The sequence below is a fragment of the Hibiscus syriacus genome, unplaced genomic scaffold, assembly GCF_006381635.1.
Source record: "Hibiscus syriacus cultivar Baekdansim isolate YM2019G1 unplaced genomic scaffold, ASM638163v2 tig00005974_pilon, whole genome shotgun sequence".
Lineage (NCBI taxonomy): Eukaryota > Viridiplantae > Streptophyta > Magnoliopsida > Malvales > Malvaceae > Hibiscus > Hibiscus syriacus.
The window spans coordinates 4,362,979-4,377,470 of NW_024062076.1; the positions used below are offsets into that span (position 1 = coordinate 4,362,979).

At 30.7% G+C, this 14,492-nt stretch overlaps 1 non-coding gene and 1 pseudogene across 1 annotated transcript; both read right to left on the minus strand.

The window, feature by feature from the left end:
- Positions 1-1,277: 1,277 nt before the first annotated feature.
- Positions 1,278-1,472, minus strand: LOC120200506. Its single transcript, XR_005523557.1, has one exon. It is a non-coding gene; the product is annotated as a U2 spliceosomal RNA (small nuclear RNA).
- A 6,468-nt stretch (positions 1,473-7,940) lies between these two features.
- Positions 7,941-8,121, minus strand: LOC120200513 (annotated as a pseudogene).
- Between the last annotated feature and the right edge of the window lie 6,371 nt (positions 8,122-14,492).

Consider the following 14,492-nt stretch of genomic DNA (forward strand, 5'->3'; position numbering starts at 1 on the left):
TATAATGTGTATATTAAAAAAATGTGACTATAGTATATGATAATAACTTGTATCTCATATATAAATGGATAACTTATTATCATAATAACTATAGGTATAATATATATATATATATATATATGAAAATAACTATCTTATAACATATGAAATAAGCATCTATAGGTATAAAGATAGAAAGTTTCTTCCCTGGAGAGGTTGGAATAGCCATGGTAAATATGATGCTGAATTGAATCACATCATCACCTTTTAATTGGGCTCACGGGAAGGAGAAGAAGAAGAATAAGCTCCATTCTCCAGACTTTCCCTTCCCATTTACACGTGGTTGTCTCCTTTATAAAGGAATAATAAGAAATCTTCCTTTGAAAGAACCAATTTACCCTTACTTCATTAAATATTTACTAAACAATCGTTCACAAAATATTACCAATTTAGTCCCTAAACTTTTCAATCTTTCAAAATCAAACCTCAAAGTTTCAAAACTTCAATTTTAGTCACTAGCCCCGATTTTGGGATGTTACAAAACATCTTTGTTTTTGGCTTGGTACTTATCGATACTTAAAGATAGTTATCAAATAGCATATCAATTTCTGGGGGGAAAAACGTGTTTTCAATATTAGTTTAGAAAAACAGTTTAGAAAGGAAAATTCAAGAGGATTAAAATATTTTGAATTTGGATTTAAAGTTAAGGAATATTTTGAAACAAGGATCAAAATTGACACTCCAAAAGCGTTATTCCTTTTTGTGATTATATAGTTAAATTCTTTTTTTTAAATTTTTGTTTTAATTACAAAATATATTTGTTTTATATATCTTATTTTAATAATTAAGAATAATATATTGTATTTCATTTAGTTCAACGAAATCATAACTAACGTTGAATTTTAACTACATTGTTTTCGTTTAAGTGTAAAATATGTGGGCTACAGGTATAAAGGATTCCATACCGATTTTTGTATCATATTACGGTTTTGTTCTTGATATTCTAAAAATTAAGTCTCGATAGAATTAAGAAACTTTATATGTTTAATATGGTGATTTAGGGTTGAGATTAGAAATTCTTGATAATATTAATAGCGCTTTTAGGTGTTGGCGTTGATGGTATAAAATGTGTCAGTTAAGAAACGAAATGGATTCCTCTAGCAATGAAAAGGAAAGGCAGTCGTGCATTGAAGCAATTGTTGTTATTTGCTCATAGTTTAAACAATAAATTAGTAAAACTAAGGATGCATGGTTTTCGCAATCAAACAACGAAGTAGAAACATTAAACTTTAGATTGGGTGGGATGCGCCAGGCCCGAGCAATACTACAACGCTAGGGCGACGCTCGAGAGTCCCAGTAGCAAGCTACTGTGGTGGACCCTCCCCTCAAAAAATAAATTTAATATCGTGTGGACCATTGGCCCACGTATCAGATATTAAACTGATAAAAACAGATACTACACTTGATCTTAGCCAAAAGGCCGAGAAAGGTATGCTTTTCAATGTTCAAGGCCGTTGGTTTTATAAGCAGCTTCTCGCTGCATCCCTTCGTACCTCAACCATGTGGGACGTTACATGCAGCATCTCATTTGTAAGCTGCTTCTGGAAACAAACAGCTTTGGTTTTAGAGGCAATTCTCGCATAAAGCAGTTTCATTGGACATAATCAATCTCTGCCAATGCCGTTCTCTTCATGGTTACACGATCAACAACTTCAACCGCGTGTTATTTCATATTTGTATTCATCAAATTAATATTAGTTACAAACCCACTTGTTACTTCATCAAAATATTATTAGTTTTAATACTCATATGTGTATTTCAAGTTACTAATAGTTAAACTCTATTAGAAGCTCTTTTACTCCTCTATTATTCAAAGGGACATTTTAGTGGAAAACTGAATATTTTAGTCCAACATGTTAATCTACACTTACTTGAACCAAAATATTGTATTTAATATCTTTTTGTCCCCCATCAATTAACTGATTTTATCATTCTAAAAAAATAACAATCTACTTCGTATATATTTCAGAAGCTAGCAAATAAGAACGACCCCTTACTATATTATACAAATTGCAAATTTGCTACGAAATTTTTGCAAAAATTATTTAAATCATTTTATTAAAGAAGAATTATGTCAAAAATATTTTCTTTGTGTTTTGGCTTAAATATCCAGCTTAAAATATTTTTAAAGATCCAAAAACACCCTAAAATGTGAAAACTTGAGCCTTAGATTTTAAAACTAATGTGAAGTGTAATACCCCAAAATTTTGTTTAGTGACGAAAATATAAATTTTAAAATGTTGTTAGCCAAAGTAGAAAATTGGGAAAAGTTTAAAGACCTAAGTGGTAATTTTTTTAAAAAAAAATTATTTCATAAATGGATTTGGTTAGGGACCAAAATAAAAATTTTAAAGTTAAGTGACCAAACTATAAATTTTGGAAAAATTCAGGGACTAAAGTATAAACTTTGGAAAAGTTCAAAGACCAAAATGGTAATTTTAGAAAGTTACAATTGGCCCCTTAAATAAATAGTTTATCTCAAGAATAATGTTATATGGGAATCATAATTTTAATACATATTTTATATTAAAATTTATAATGGAATGAAGTTGAGCGAAAATCGGTAAATCGAATCGAATAGAAATTTTAAAAAAAAATTTGAAGAATGATAAATTAGGCTTAAAAATATTATTTCCACATTTTAAAATGATGGAAAATAATATGGAGCATTTGATTTGAGGATTTAATTTCATGTTAAATTTGTACTTTGGATTAAAGTGACTGAATTGTAATATTTTGTTCATCTTTGACTATGGAAGATGATAAGGTTTATGTGGCTCATATTAATGTAAATATCAAGTTCATTAAGGGTAAAGTAGTAAAGATATTTTAATTTTAAAGGAAAATTGGTAATTTAGCATTTAATGAATTTTTAATTCATTATATATGATAAAGAAAGATGAAGAATTATCAAGGATATTTCTTCATTTCAGCGACATGGACTTGAGATTCTTCCAAAGGTAAAAAAAACCATTTTGTTATCAATTTTTGAGTAATTTCCTTTGGATTTTGAGTTATGACGTGAAATACAAAAGTGTTTTACGCGAAAAACGCTATCATTTGATACCAATATTGCTTTCTAATCTTACTGGAATTCAAAGATCCAAAATCTAAGGATTTATGTTCATGATAAGGTTCATGAAATTGATGATGAACCTTGATTTTTTTGAGGTTGTAGATTCATTTTCAAACTTGATTTATGGTTAAAACATGTTCAATCTTCCTATAAATTATTCTTTAAAATTCGTCCAAATTATAAGTTGGAGAAACTTTGTGTTTTGATGAAATTTGATTAGTGCTTTGATTTTAGAGATGATGTAAGGGTATTAAAAGTTGATTTCATGCTTGAATCGAATCAAAATCGAGTAAAATAATGAAAAACCTAGTTTTGGAACTTTAACACATTAGGCCTTGATATTAAACGATGAGGAAAATTCCGCAAAAATTATGAAAGGGCTGGAAATGATGTAGTAAGTATTCTATAAGCCTTAAAAAATTTGGAGACCATTATGTAATTTTTGAAAAGTTGAGTGACCAATTTAGAAATTTTGGAAAAGTGGTGAGTTTGTGTAATTGCATAATAGTTGATGTACTATGCTGGAAATTGTTGTTTGAAAATTGAAATGAGTGTTTAGATGTGAAATATGACTATTTTGGAAGTTTGGTGTTTTAAACAAAATATTCAAATAGTTTGAACTGCTTATTTGTAATTATACCTTTGTATATGTACTTGGGTGATAATTATTTCAATACTGGAATATTGGTATTGAAACTTTGAGTGGTAAAATGGTAAAGGACCATTTTATATAAGTTGGTGCCAAAATTAAAAAGGATTATTTGGTGATGAATAAGTTTCAAGTATGAATATGGATTAAATGGAATTTGAATGGTTAATTGGAAATTTTAAGGTCAACATTTATTTTGTGACATGGAAATTGTATTGAGTAAGCATCGGGGAATTTATTAGGAATTTATTTGCCAAAGTATGCCTATGTTAGTAAGATTCTAACATTTGGTTTGAATTTGTGTATATTTGGTAATGGTGTTAATTTAGAGATTGAGAGCTTGAAATCAAGATCAAATATTATTAAAGCTAAAGAGAAGATAAAGGATGAAATAGAAAATTCCAAGGAAGGTTGCGAGCTAAAGACACTAAGCGAGTGCAAATTTAATTTGTACTAATGTTATTTAACAAACATTGATTTGCGATCAGCCAGTGACGGAGTTACTATGGAAAGAAGTGACTCATAAAATGTTATTTGATTTGTGATGCATGCATATATGTGCATTTTCTGAGCTAATATAATTAGTGAACAAGTTGAAAAATCAAATTGGTAAAACATGTTTAGAATTTATGTTATGGACAGTAAGTTTATAAAATTGCCATAAATTCTAAAAAACCGATTAAAGGACGATTTTTATACCAATGGACTAATATACAAGTGTAGTTTCTTTTTAGAACAAACGAAAAATGATTTTGAGGTGTATACAAAAAGATATGAATTTTTAACCGAGGAAAGGTCAGAAAAACGGGGCAACAGATTCTGCACAATACATATTCTGTCGGTCAACTTTGAAAATTTACCATAAATTTTACAAAATGAACTAGAAGGAGTTCTTTATATGGATAAATTCGTATTTGAGTCTAGTTTCCATTTGTATAAACGGAATAATTTTTAAAGGTTTATATTAATACATAATAATATTTCTTCAAAGGTAGTGCAAACTGTCACGATATGAAATTATGCCAAATTTTGGGAGTTAACCAAATTAGAAGTAAAGGATAAGTTTAAAGCTTAGTGAGACTTATATTTTGACTTCATAAAATTTCAAAATGAGTTCATGCATGCATAACATATACATGAATGTTTATGCATCATGGGTAGGACTTGCGATAAGTTACTCTATTATGTTGACATGATATATGTTATTTATCATATATTTGACATATTCTAAATATGTTGAATATAAAATGCATTAACCACTAATTTCTTCATATGATGTTATCATGAACATATATAATTTTTATCATGAATGATATTTCGGTACAAAATGGATTCGTCTGGTTTTGTAGTGAAATTTGGAGTATTGTTTGGTGCATGATTTAAGTTGAACTACCAGCCAATTTTGTTTTTATTTGTGCATTCTGATGTGTTCTTAAAGCTCAAGATTCGTTGGTGGATTCCTCTAGCAATGGGAAAGGTGGTCGTGCATTGAAGCGGTTGTTGTTATTTGCTCATTGTTTCCGTAAGTGTAGGTTATGCTGCGGGTTTGCACAAACCTTTTTTATTTAGAAACATAGGAGTAGGTTAATCCCCTGTTCTAGGTTCTCGTGTAATTATTGTCGATGTTCTTTGTGTTAATTGAAAGTTTGTACGTTTTAGAGATGTATGATCGGTCATTTCTGAACAATTAGCAGCACGAACTTTTGTCGATAAATTTCAAACATTTGCTTTGAATTTTGTCCACTATTTTCGATGCACCTATATGTGGTATGATATGGTACATGAAAGGTTTAAATACATGTGCAACACTAGCTGTTATAGTGGGACGAAAAGTGTCTATATATGAGTTGTCGATAACATTTATTGGTTGTAGTGATGAATCGAATGAGACTTTTAGCAATGATTATGTACAAGGTCACTCCAGTGACTAATGTAACAGTTGGTAACAAGGTCGGACTGCTTCAGATTTCCCTTTTTAATATATCAACTCAAATCCTTCATGTCTTAATCCCTTTAATACTCTTAACCCAAGTACACATACTCAAACCAATTTCTATGCATTTAACACTTTTTTATCTTCGAAATCTCCTCCTATATCTTGAATTTAAGAAACCTACCAAATTTCCAACATGTTTTAATTTCAATTATAAAACTTCATACTTCTTAATTCAACTGAGACAAGTTAATTTTAACTTCAAAACTTATTTCAAACTCTTTCTCAATAAATCCCTTAAAACTCTTAAGATTCAATCTACATAATTTATTCATCTTTAGGTTTTAAGTCACCATAAGCATTTCCTAAGCTTTCTTAATCCTCCAAGATCAAACCCCATCATAAAATTAAGGAATAATCAACTTACAAGAAACTCACCTTTTAATTGGGCTCACGGGAAGGAGAAGAAGAAGAATAAACTCCATTCTCCAGACTTTCCCTTCCCATTTACACGTGGTTGTCTCCTTTTTATGGGAATAATAAGAAATCTTCCTTTGAAAAAACCAATTTACCCTTACTTCGTTAAATATTTACTAAACAATCGTTCACAAAATATTACCAATTTAGTCCCTAAACTTTTCAATCTTTCAAAATCAAATCTCAAAGTTTCAAAACTTCAATTTTAGTAACTAGCCCCTATTTTGGGATGTTACAAAACATCTTTGTTTTTGGCATGGTACTTATCAATACTTAAAGATAGTTATCGAATAGCATATCGATCTCTGGGGGGAAACGTGTTTTCAATATTAATTCAGAAAAACAGTTTATAAAGGAAAATTCAAGAGGATTAAAATATTTTGAATTTGGATTTAAAGTTAAGGAATATTTTGAAACGAGGACCAAAATTGACGCTCCAAAAGCGTTATTCCTTTTTGTGATTATATAGTTAAATTCTTTTTTTAAAAATTTTTTTTTTAATTACAAAATATTTGTTTTATATATCTTATTTAATAATTAAGAATAATATATTGTATTTAGTTCAACGAATCATAACTAACGTTAAATTTTAACTACATTGTTTTCGTTTAAGTGTAAAATATGTGGGCTACAGGTATAAAGGATTTCATACCAATTTTTGTATCATATTGCGGTTTTGTTCTTGAAATTATGAAAATTAGGTCTCGATAGAATTAAGAAACTTTATATGTTTAATATGGTGATTTAGGGTTGAGATTAGAAATTCTTGATAATATTAAGAGCGCTTTTAGGTGTTGGCGTTGATGGTATAAAATGTGTCAGTTAAGAAATCGTCGGTACGAAATGGATTCGTCGTGTTTTGTCGTGAAATTTGGAGTCTTTTTTTATGCATGATTTAAGTTGAACTTCCAGCCAATTTTGTTTTTATTTGTGCATTCTGATGTGTTCTTGAAGCTCAAGATTCGTTGGTGGCTTCCTCTAGCAAAGGGAAAGGAAAGGCAGTCGTGCATTGAAGCGGTTGTTGTTATTTGCTCATTGTTTCCGTAAGTGTAGGTTATGCTGCAGGTTTGCACAAACCTTTTTTATTTAGAAACATAGGAGTAGGTTAATCCCCTATTCTAGGTTCTAATGTAATTATTGTCGATGTTCTTTGTGTTAATTAAAAGTTTGTACGTTTTAGAGATGTATGATCGGTCATTTCTGAACAATTAGCAGCGATAACTTTTGTCGATAAATTTCAAACATTTGCTTTGAATTTTGTCCACTATTTTTGATGCACCTATATGTGGTATGATATGGTACATGAAAGGTTTAAATACATGTGCAACACTAGCTGTTATAGTGGGACGAAATTGTCTATATGATTGTCGATAACATTTATTGGTTGTAGTGATGAATCGAATGAGACTTTTAGCAATGATTATGTACAAGGTCACTCCAGTGACTAATGTAACAGTTGGTAACAAGGTCGGACTGCCCCGATCGAATATTGGGTGTTATAAACTTAATTTGTAATGGAACACTTATGACACATAAATTTGATAATTCAACCCCCAATTTTAAGGTATCATGGAATGATTCTAAAACTAAGGGGGCAATCATATTGAGCGTAGAAAGTTACATGGTTTAAAAATGACAATAACTAAAGGGGAAATAATTTAAAAGTTAAACTACCAGAACATAGTTTAAACAATAAATTAGTAAAACTAAGGAGGCATGGTTTTCGCAATCAAAAAACGGAGTAGAAACATTAAACTTTAGATTGGGTTGGATGCGCCAGGCCCGAGCAATACTGCAACGCTAGGGCGACGCTCGAGAGTCCCAGTAGCAGGCTACTGTGTTGGACCCTCCCCCTCAAAAAACAAATTTAATATTGTGTGGACCATTGGCCCACGTATCAGATATTAAACTGATAAGAACATATACTACACTTGATACATAATCAATTTTCATTGGACATAAACAGCTTTGGTTTAAAAGGCAATTCTCGCATAAAGCAGTTTCATTGGACATAATCAATCTCTGTCAATGCCGTTCTCTTCATATTTATATTCATCAAATTAATATCAGTTACAAACCCACTTGATACATCATCAAAATATTATTAGTTTTAATACTCATATGTGTATTTCAAGTTACTAATAGTTAAACTCTATTAGAAGCTCTTTTACTCCTCTATTATTCAAAGGGACATTTTAGTCGAAAACTGAATATTTTAGTCCAACATGTTAATCTACACTTACTTGAACCAAAATATTGTATTTAATATCTTTTAAAATTCAATTTTAGTGACTAAATTGTAAAAGGATCAAAATTGTTAAATCTATAAAGGTATTTTCCCAAGATCAATTTCCTTTCATTTTCAACCATTTTGCGGTGAACACTTCTTGCAAATTCCATTGATTTTAATCGATTTAAGAACTACCTTCTAAATTCTTTTAACTACCTTACTTCTTCAAATCCTTTTTTGTATACAAACACATTTTGAGCATCGTAATTAATGCTCTTAAGTGGTGTTGTTGATTTGACAATATATGTAAGAATTTCGGTCTTTGTTGTGATTTTCGTGTTTAGCTTTTCAGTAGATGTCATTGATGTGTAAGATATTAATTTTTATTGAATAAACCTATTTTTAAAATATGTTCTATCAATTATGAATTTAAAAAGTAGAAACTAAACCGAACATCAATTGATCAAGTTGCGATTTCTATGCTAAATTGTAAAAAATAAAAATTAAGGGTAGAGTTTTGAAAATATTTGGTCCAGAATTCAAATCTTTTGGTCCGTAATTTTTAGAGGAATTGAAAATATTTTTCAATTCAAAAATGTTCGAATCTCATCCAAAAATTCGTAGTAAGTCAGTTGATGTTCTCACCTTTAAAATCAAATTTAATTTTTTTAACTAAAATAAATTGTTTCATCCCTCCTATTCTAGTATCATTTACACCTATAACTTAAATCAACTAAGTACCGGTACTACCATTTAGTACCCACCATAATACCATATATATCATAAATTCAATAAACTAAGCAATTCTAAAATGATGTCGTACAACTCAATTCATTCAAACACCATAAATCAAACTAACTACACTTTTAACATAGCAACGCATACAAAATCATAACATATCTCCTCCTATATATCAATTCTACACAATTTGTTAACATACTCAAGTATATCGAAGCATCGAACTTACATATAAAAACTTGAAACATCTTGGCTTTTGGCTTGGTAGTTATCTATAATTAAAAATAGTTATCAAATACCATATCGATTTTTGAGGGAAAAACGTGTTTTCAATATTAATTCAGAAAAATATTTTAGAAAGGAAAATTCTGGAGGACTATAATATTTTGAATTTTGAATTTAAAGTTAAGGAATATTTTGAAACGAGGCCCATAATTGACGCTCCAAAAGCATTATTCCTTTTTGTGATTATGTAATTAAATTTTTTATTTTAGAATTTTGTTTTAATTACAAAATATATCTATTTTATATACCTTATTTTAATAATTAAGAATAATATATTGGATTTAATTTAGTTTAACGAAATCATAACTAACGTTGAATTTTAACTTCATTGTTTTCGTTTAAGTGCAATATATGTGGGCTACAGGTATAAAGGATTTCATACCAATTTTTGTATCATATTGTGGTTTTGTTCTTGATATTTTAAAAATTAAGTCTCAATAGATTAAGAACTTTATATGTTAATATGGTGATTTAGGTTGAAATTAGAGATTTTTAATGATATTTATAGCACTTTTAGGTGTTGTTGTTGATGGTATAAAATGTATCAGTTAAACTAAGAAATCGTCGGTACGAAATGTATTTGTTGTGTTTTGTAGTAAAATTTGGAGTCTTGTTTGTTGCATGATTTAAGTTGAACTTCCAGCCAATTTTATTATTATTTATGCATTTTGATGTGTTCTAGAAGCTCAAGATTCGTTGGTGGCTTCCTCTAGCAATGGGTGTCACACCCCGATTTAGGGGAAATTTTTTATAATTTTATGTATCGAATTAAAGTCATATCAAGGTAGAAATTGAGAACTAAATCGTAAATTTTTTTCGGTTTCAGCTTGGTTTTAGAACTTGTGGGAAATTCAGGGATTTGAGCCCGAATTATCCCATTTTTATGGGTAAGTGAAAAATAAATCCCTTTCCCCCCGATGAAAATTCCCATAAGTTTTCCCCCATTGGTGAACCCCGTTAACCCAATAAACCCCACCGTCGCCCTTCGGTTTAGCCCCTCCAACCGGCAGTTGATTGCGCCCTCGGTGTCACAGGCCTCCATAGTGACTGGTGGTCCGACCTCGACCCTTAGAACCATTTCGATTGTCGTTCATTGTATGGAGAGACTGAGGGGAAGAATCATTTAGTTGCCCTTTTCTTCGTCTTTACTCAGACCGGCGATGTAGGTCACCACATCCTCCAATCGTCGCGCCTCACCAGCTCGACCAAAACCCACCCATTCGGTCATCTAAACCCTGTGTATTCCGTCATGGAAGAAGGTTCGAAAGCTCGTTAGAAAACTCAACAACCTCTCGATTTTTTAACTTTTTCGACCACCACGATCGTCTTTTTGCCTCATCGCCATCATAGTTGCACTCCCCAGATGATTCCGACCAGAACCTAATTGGGTTTGTACCCTGAAGCCCTCCCGTTGCTGATCATCGTTTTGAGAGTGGGTAGGTTTCAAAATTTTCCATTTAGCTAAGTGTTTTGGGTTGATTTAATTTATATTGTGTATTGTTTTGGAACAATAGTAGCTGTAGGAGTGCTTGGTCACCGACCATACCTCGTTTTGTCGTTTCATGCGTCGCCACGTGCTTGCGGTGCGCGTGGGGCTTCCTTTCCAGCCGAGAATTCTGAAAGCTATGTCAACTCGATCGAGTTGACCGAGTCAGCCGAGTTAACCAGTTGAGTTAACTCGGACAAACACCCGTCTGACCCGCCTGCCCGACCCATTGACTTGACCGACCCGTTGACTTTAGTCAGTGTTGATCGTTGACCGGTCATACTGTTAACGTTGAACGGTCTGACTGTTGACCTTTGACTTTGACCGAAAAAGTTAAAATTTTCTGAAAAATCCCTATTTTATGTTTTTCTGACGTCTTGAATCATATCTGAAGTCCATTTGAAAAAATTCGTAACCGGCAAGCGTTTTTCAGAGATTTACCTTCGGATTCAATATGGTTTTAAATTGACCTTTGACTTTGACCGAAAAAGTTAAAATTTTCTGAAAAATCCCTATTTTATGTTTTTCTGACGTCTTGAATCATAATCTGAAGTCCATTTTGAAAAATTCGTAACCGGCAAGCCGTTTTTCAGAGATTTACCTTCGGATTCAATATGGTTTTTAAATTGAGTCCAGTTTCTGATGTAAATTTGATTATTTTGTATCCACGAAATTATTGGTCGTTGAATTCAAGTTCAAGGATGATCGAATGGAGTTTAAAGGGTTCGATTGATATGGCATGGATAATTTGTATGCTTATCGGAACCCATTCATAATTTGTACATGTATGAATGGATATAATTGGTCCATGAGATGTAGTTAATTATTATTGGACTCAAATTAAATTTGGAATAAAGACGGAACACTGTATAAACCTCAGACGATTCAAAAAAGGAAATAGGTAGACTAATCGGGAATAAACCTAAGTTCAATGATTTAATCAGTAAATCAATAAATCTTATAACGTGCAAATTCTAATTAATCTCGTTAAGAGTTAAATATTAGAAATATTTGGAATGAAATTACTAAAAATAACACTATGTGATAAAAATTACGAAAATGCCCTTGTACTGAAAAAGGACTAAGACTTCCCCTAGTGGTAAAATTAACATCCACTGAGAAAATGAGCAAAGTACTCTGAACTTTATTGGAACTGGAATATTTTCAAGCCTAAGTTACCCGAAGTAATGCCACTAACAGAATTGAATGAAATGACGGCAATACCCTTAAAGAGTAAAAAGTAATATGGATAACTATGAAAATGTAGACGACCTAAGAACTTATATAATGATCCATTGGAATCTTAGAATCACATATTAAACTTCTGATTTATTTGGACTGCCCCTGAATTATAATATGATTCAAATCATATACAAGCCCTGAAATAACTAATACCCTTAAACTTGAAATGAACAAATCAACCTCGAATACCAAAATAACTATATTATATGACCTAAGTACCCTCAGTGACCTAGGGCTAAGTGAGTGACTTGGATAAGTCTGTAATTGTTGACGAACTTACATGATTTACTGTCCCTAAGATTATTTCTGCGATGATTCTAAAGATGAACAATTTGACAAGAATTGCATGTATTAAAAAGTTAATACTCTGGAAGTGCAACGATTTGACCGGTTGACATATATAATTTTGATCTTTGTTGTGATTTTCGTATTTAGTTTTTTAGTAGATGTCACTGATGTGTAAGACATTAATTTTTATTCAATAAACCTATGTTTAAAATATGTTCTATGAAAAATTATGAATTTAACAAGTAGAAACTAAATCAAACATCAATTGATCAAGTTGCGATTTCTACGCTAAATTGTAAAAAAATAAAAATTAAGGGCAGAGTTTTGAAAATATTAAGTTCATAATTCAAAACTTTTGCTCCATAATTTTTAGAGGAACTGGAAATATTTTTCAGCCCAAAAATGTTTGAATCTCATCCAAAAATTCATAGTAAGTTAGTTGATGTTTCTTACCTAAAATAAATTGTTTCATCCCTCTTATTCTAGTACCATTTAGACCTAAAACTTAAATCAACTAAATATCGGTACTACCATTTAGTACCCACCATCATAACATATATATCATAAATTCAATAAACTAAGCAATTCTAAAATGATGACGTATAACCCAATTCATTCAAACACCATAAATCAAACCAACTACACTTTTGACATAACAACACATACAAAATCATAACATAACTCCTATATATAAATTCTATACAATTTTTAACATACTCAAGTATATCGAAACACCGAACTTACATATAAAAATTGAAACATCTTGGTTTTTGGCTTGGTAGTTATCAATACTTAAAGATAGTTATCGAATACCATATCGATTTATGGGAAAAACATGTTTTCAATATTTGTTAAGAAAAATATTTTAGAAAGAAAAATTAACGAGGACTAAAATTGTAACAACCCCAACCCGTATCCAACTCGGATACGAATCCGAGGTGTAACATTGACTTTTCAAATTATTGATTTCTAAAAGTAGTTGAAAAATTAAACATTTAATTGTATTAAAATGGTGGAACCCTTAAATGAAAGTAAAAATTTAAAATTCTATCTCATACTGAAAATATATACTTAATAATTTACATAAATACAATAATGTATGTTTAAAAAACTGATCAGATCATATGTGATTTAAACATTTAATTAAATGCCAACAAAATTCAATATAACAAAATAACATACTGTTCAAATCGTTTCTGATCTGATCTTCAGCAGAGATATGTTGTCCAGTCCTGACCTAGTTTTGTTCTCCTGGCTTCTTTGAACCTACTTGTGAAAAAACTCACAAGCTAAGTTTTTGACTTAGTAAGGCATAATGTGTATAATAAATCATTAAAGTATTTAATTTTATTCTTAACCGTTTATAAAAATCATAGGATAAAGAAATCATAGTACATCTCATAGAACAAAATCACATATTATCAGGCGCTGTTCATTTAAATCATTTCTTTTAATAGCCCATGGTATATCAATGAGAAATTAAGGTATACGAGTACATTGAGGTTACACACTGGGTTGCAATCGAAATAACCACATAGAATTGTACCAAGTGCCGCGTAGAGTTTTTCCCGAATTACAATATAGAATTGTCCCGAAGGACCGTGTAGAACTCTCGACTCTTGGCATGACAATTACACATGTAGCTCTCATATCACATACTTTTAGGCTTTATTATTTATAAATTTCCCATAGCTTATATCACATATTTATAAAATCACATAGATTAATAACACAGATTATAAAATCTAAACAGTGCGTGTACGCATAGTAATAGAATCAAAACCATGCATATATTCATGTAAACATGTAGTCATAATATTAATAAACTTTCAAAATATTGTTTTAAATTAAAACATTAGAAATAGACTCATCGCAAGTCTTCTTTCCATAAAACCATATATTATAGTAGTATGCATTCACCTTTGCCTCACCAAGTCATAGCAAAAACCTTATCACTCTTGGTCGATATCTTAAAATGTCGAATCATATAGAACTTGCCTTCGTTCAATATCTACACAACAATAGGATCGAGATGAATATCAATGTTCG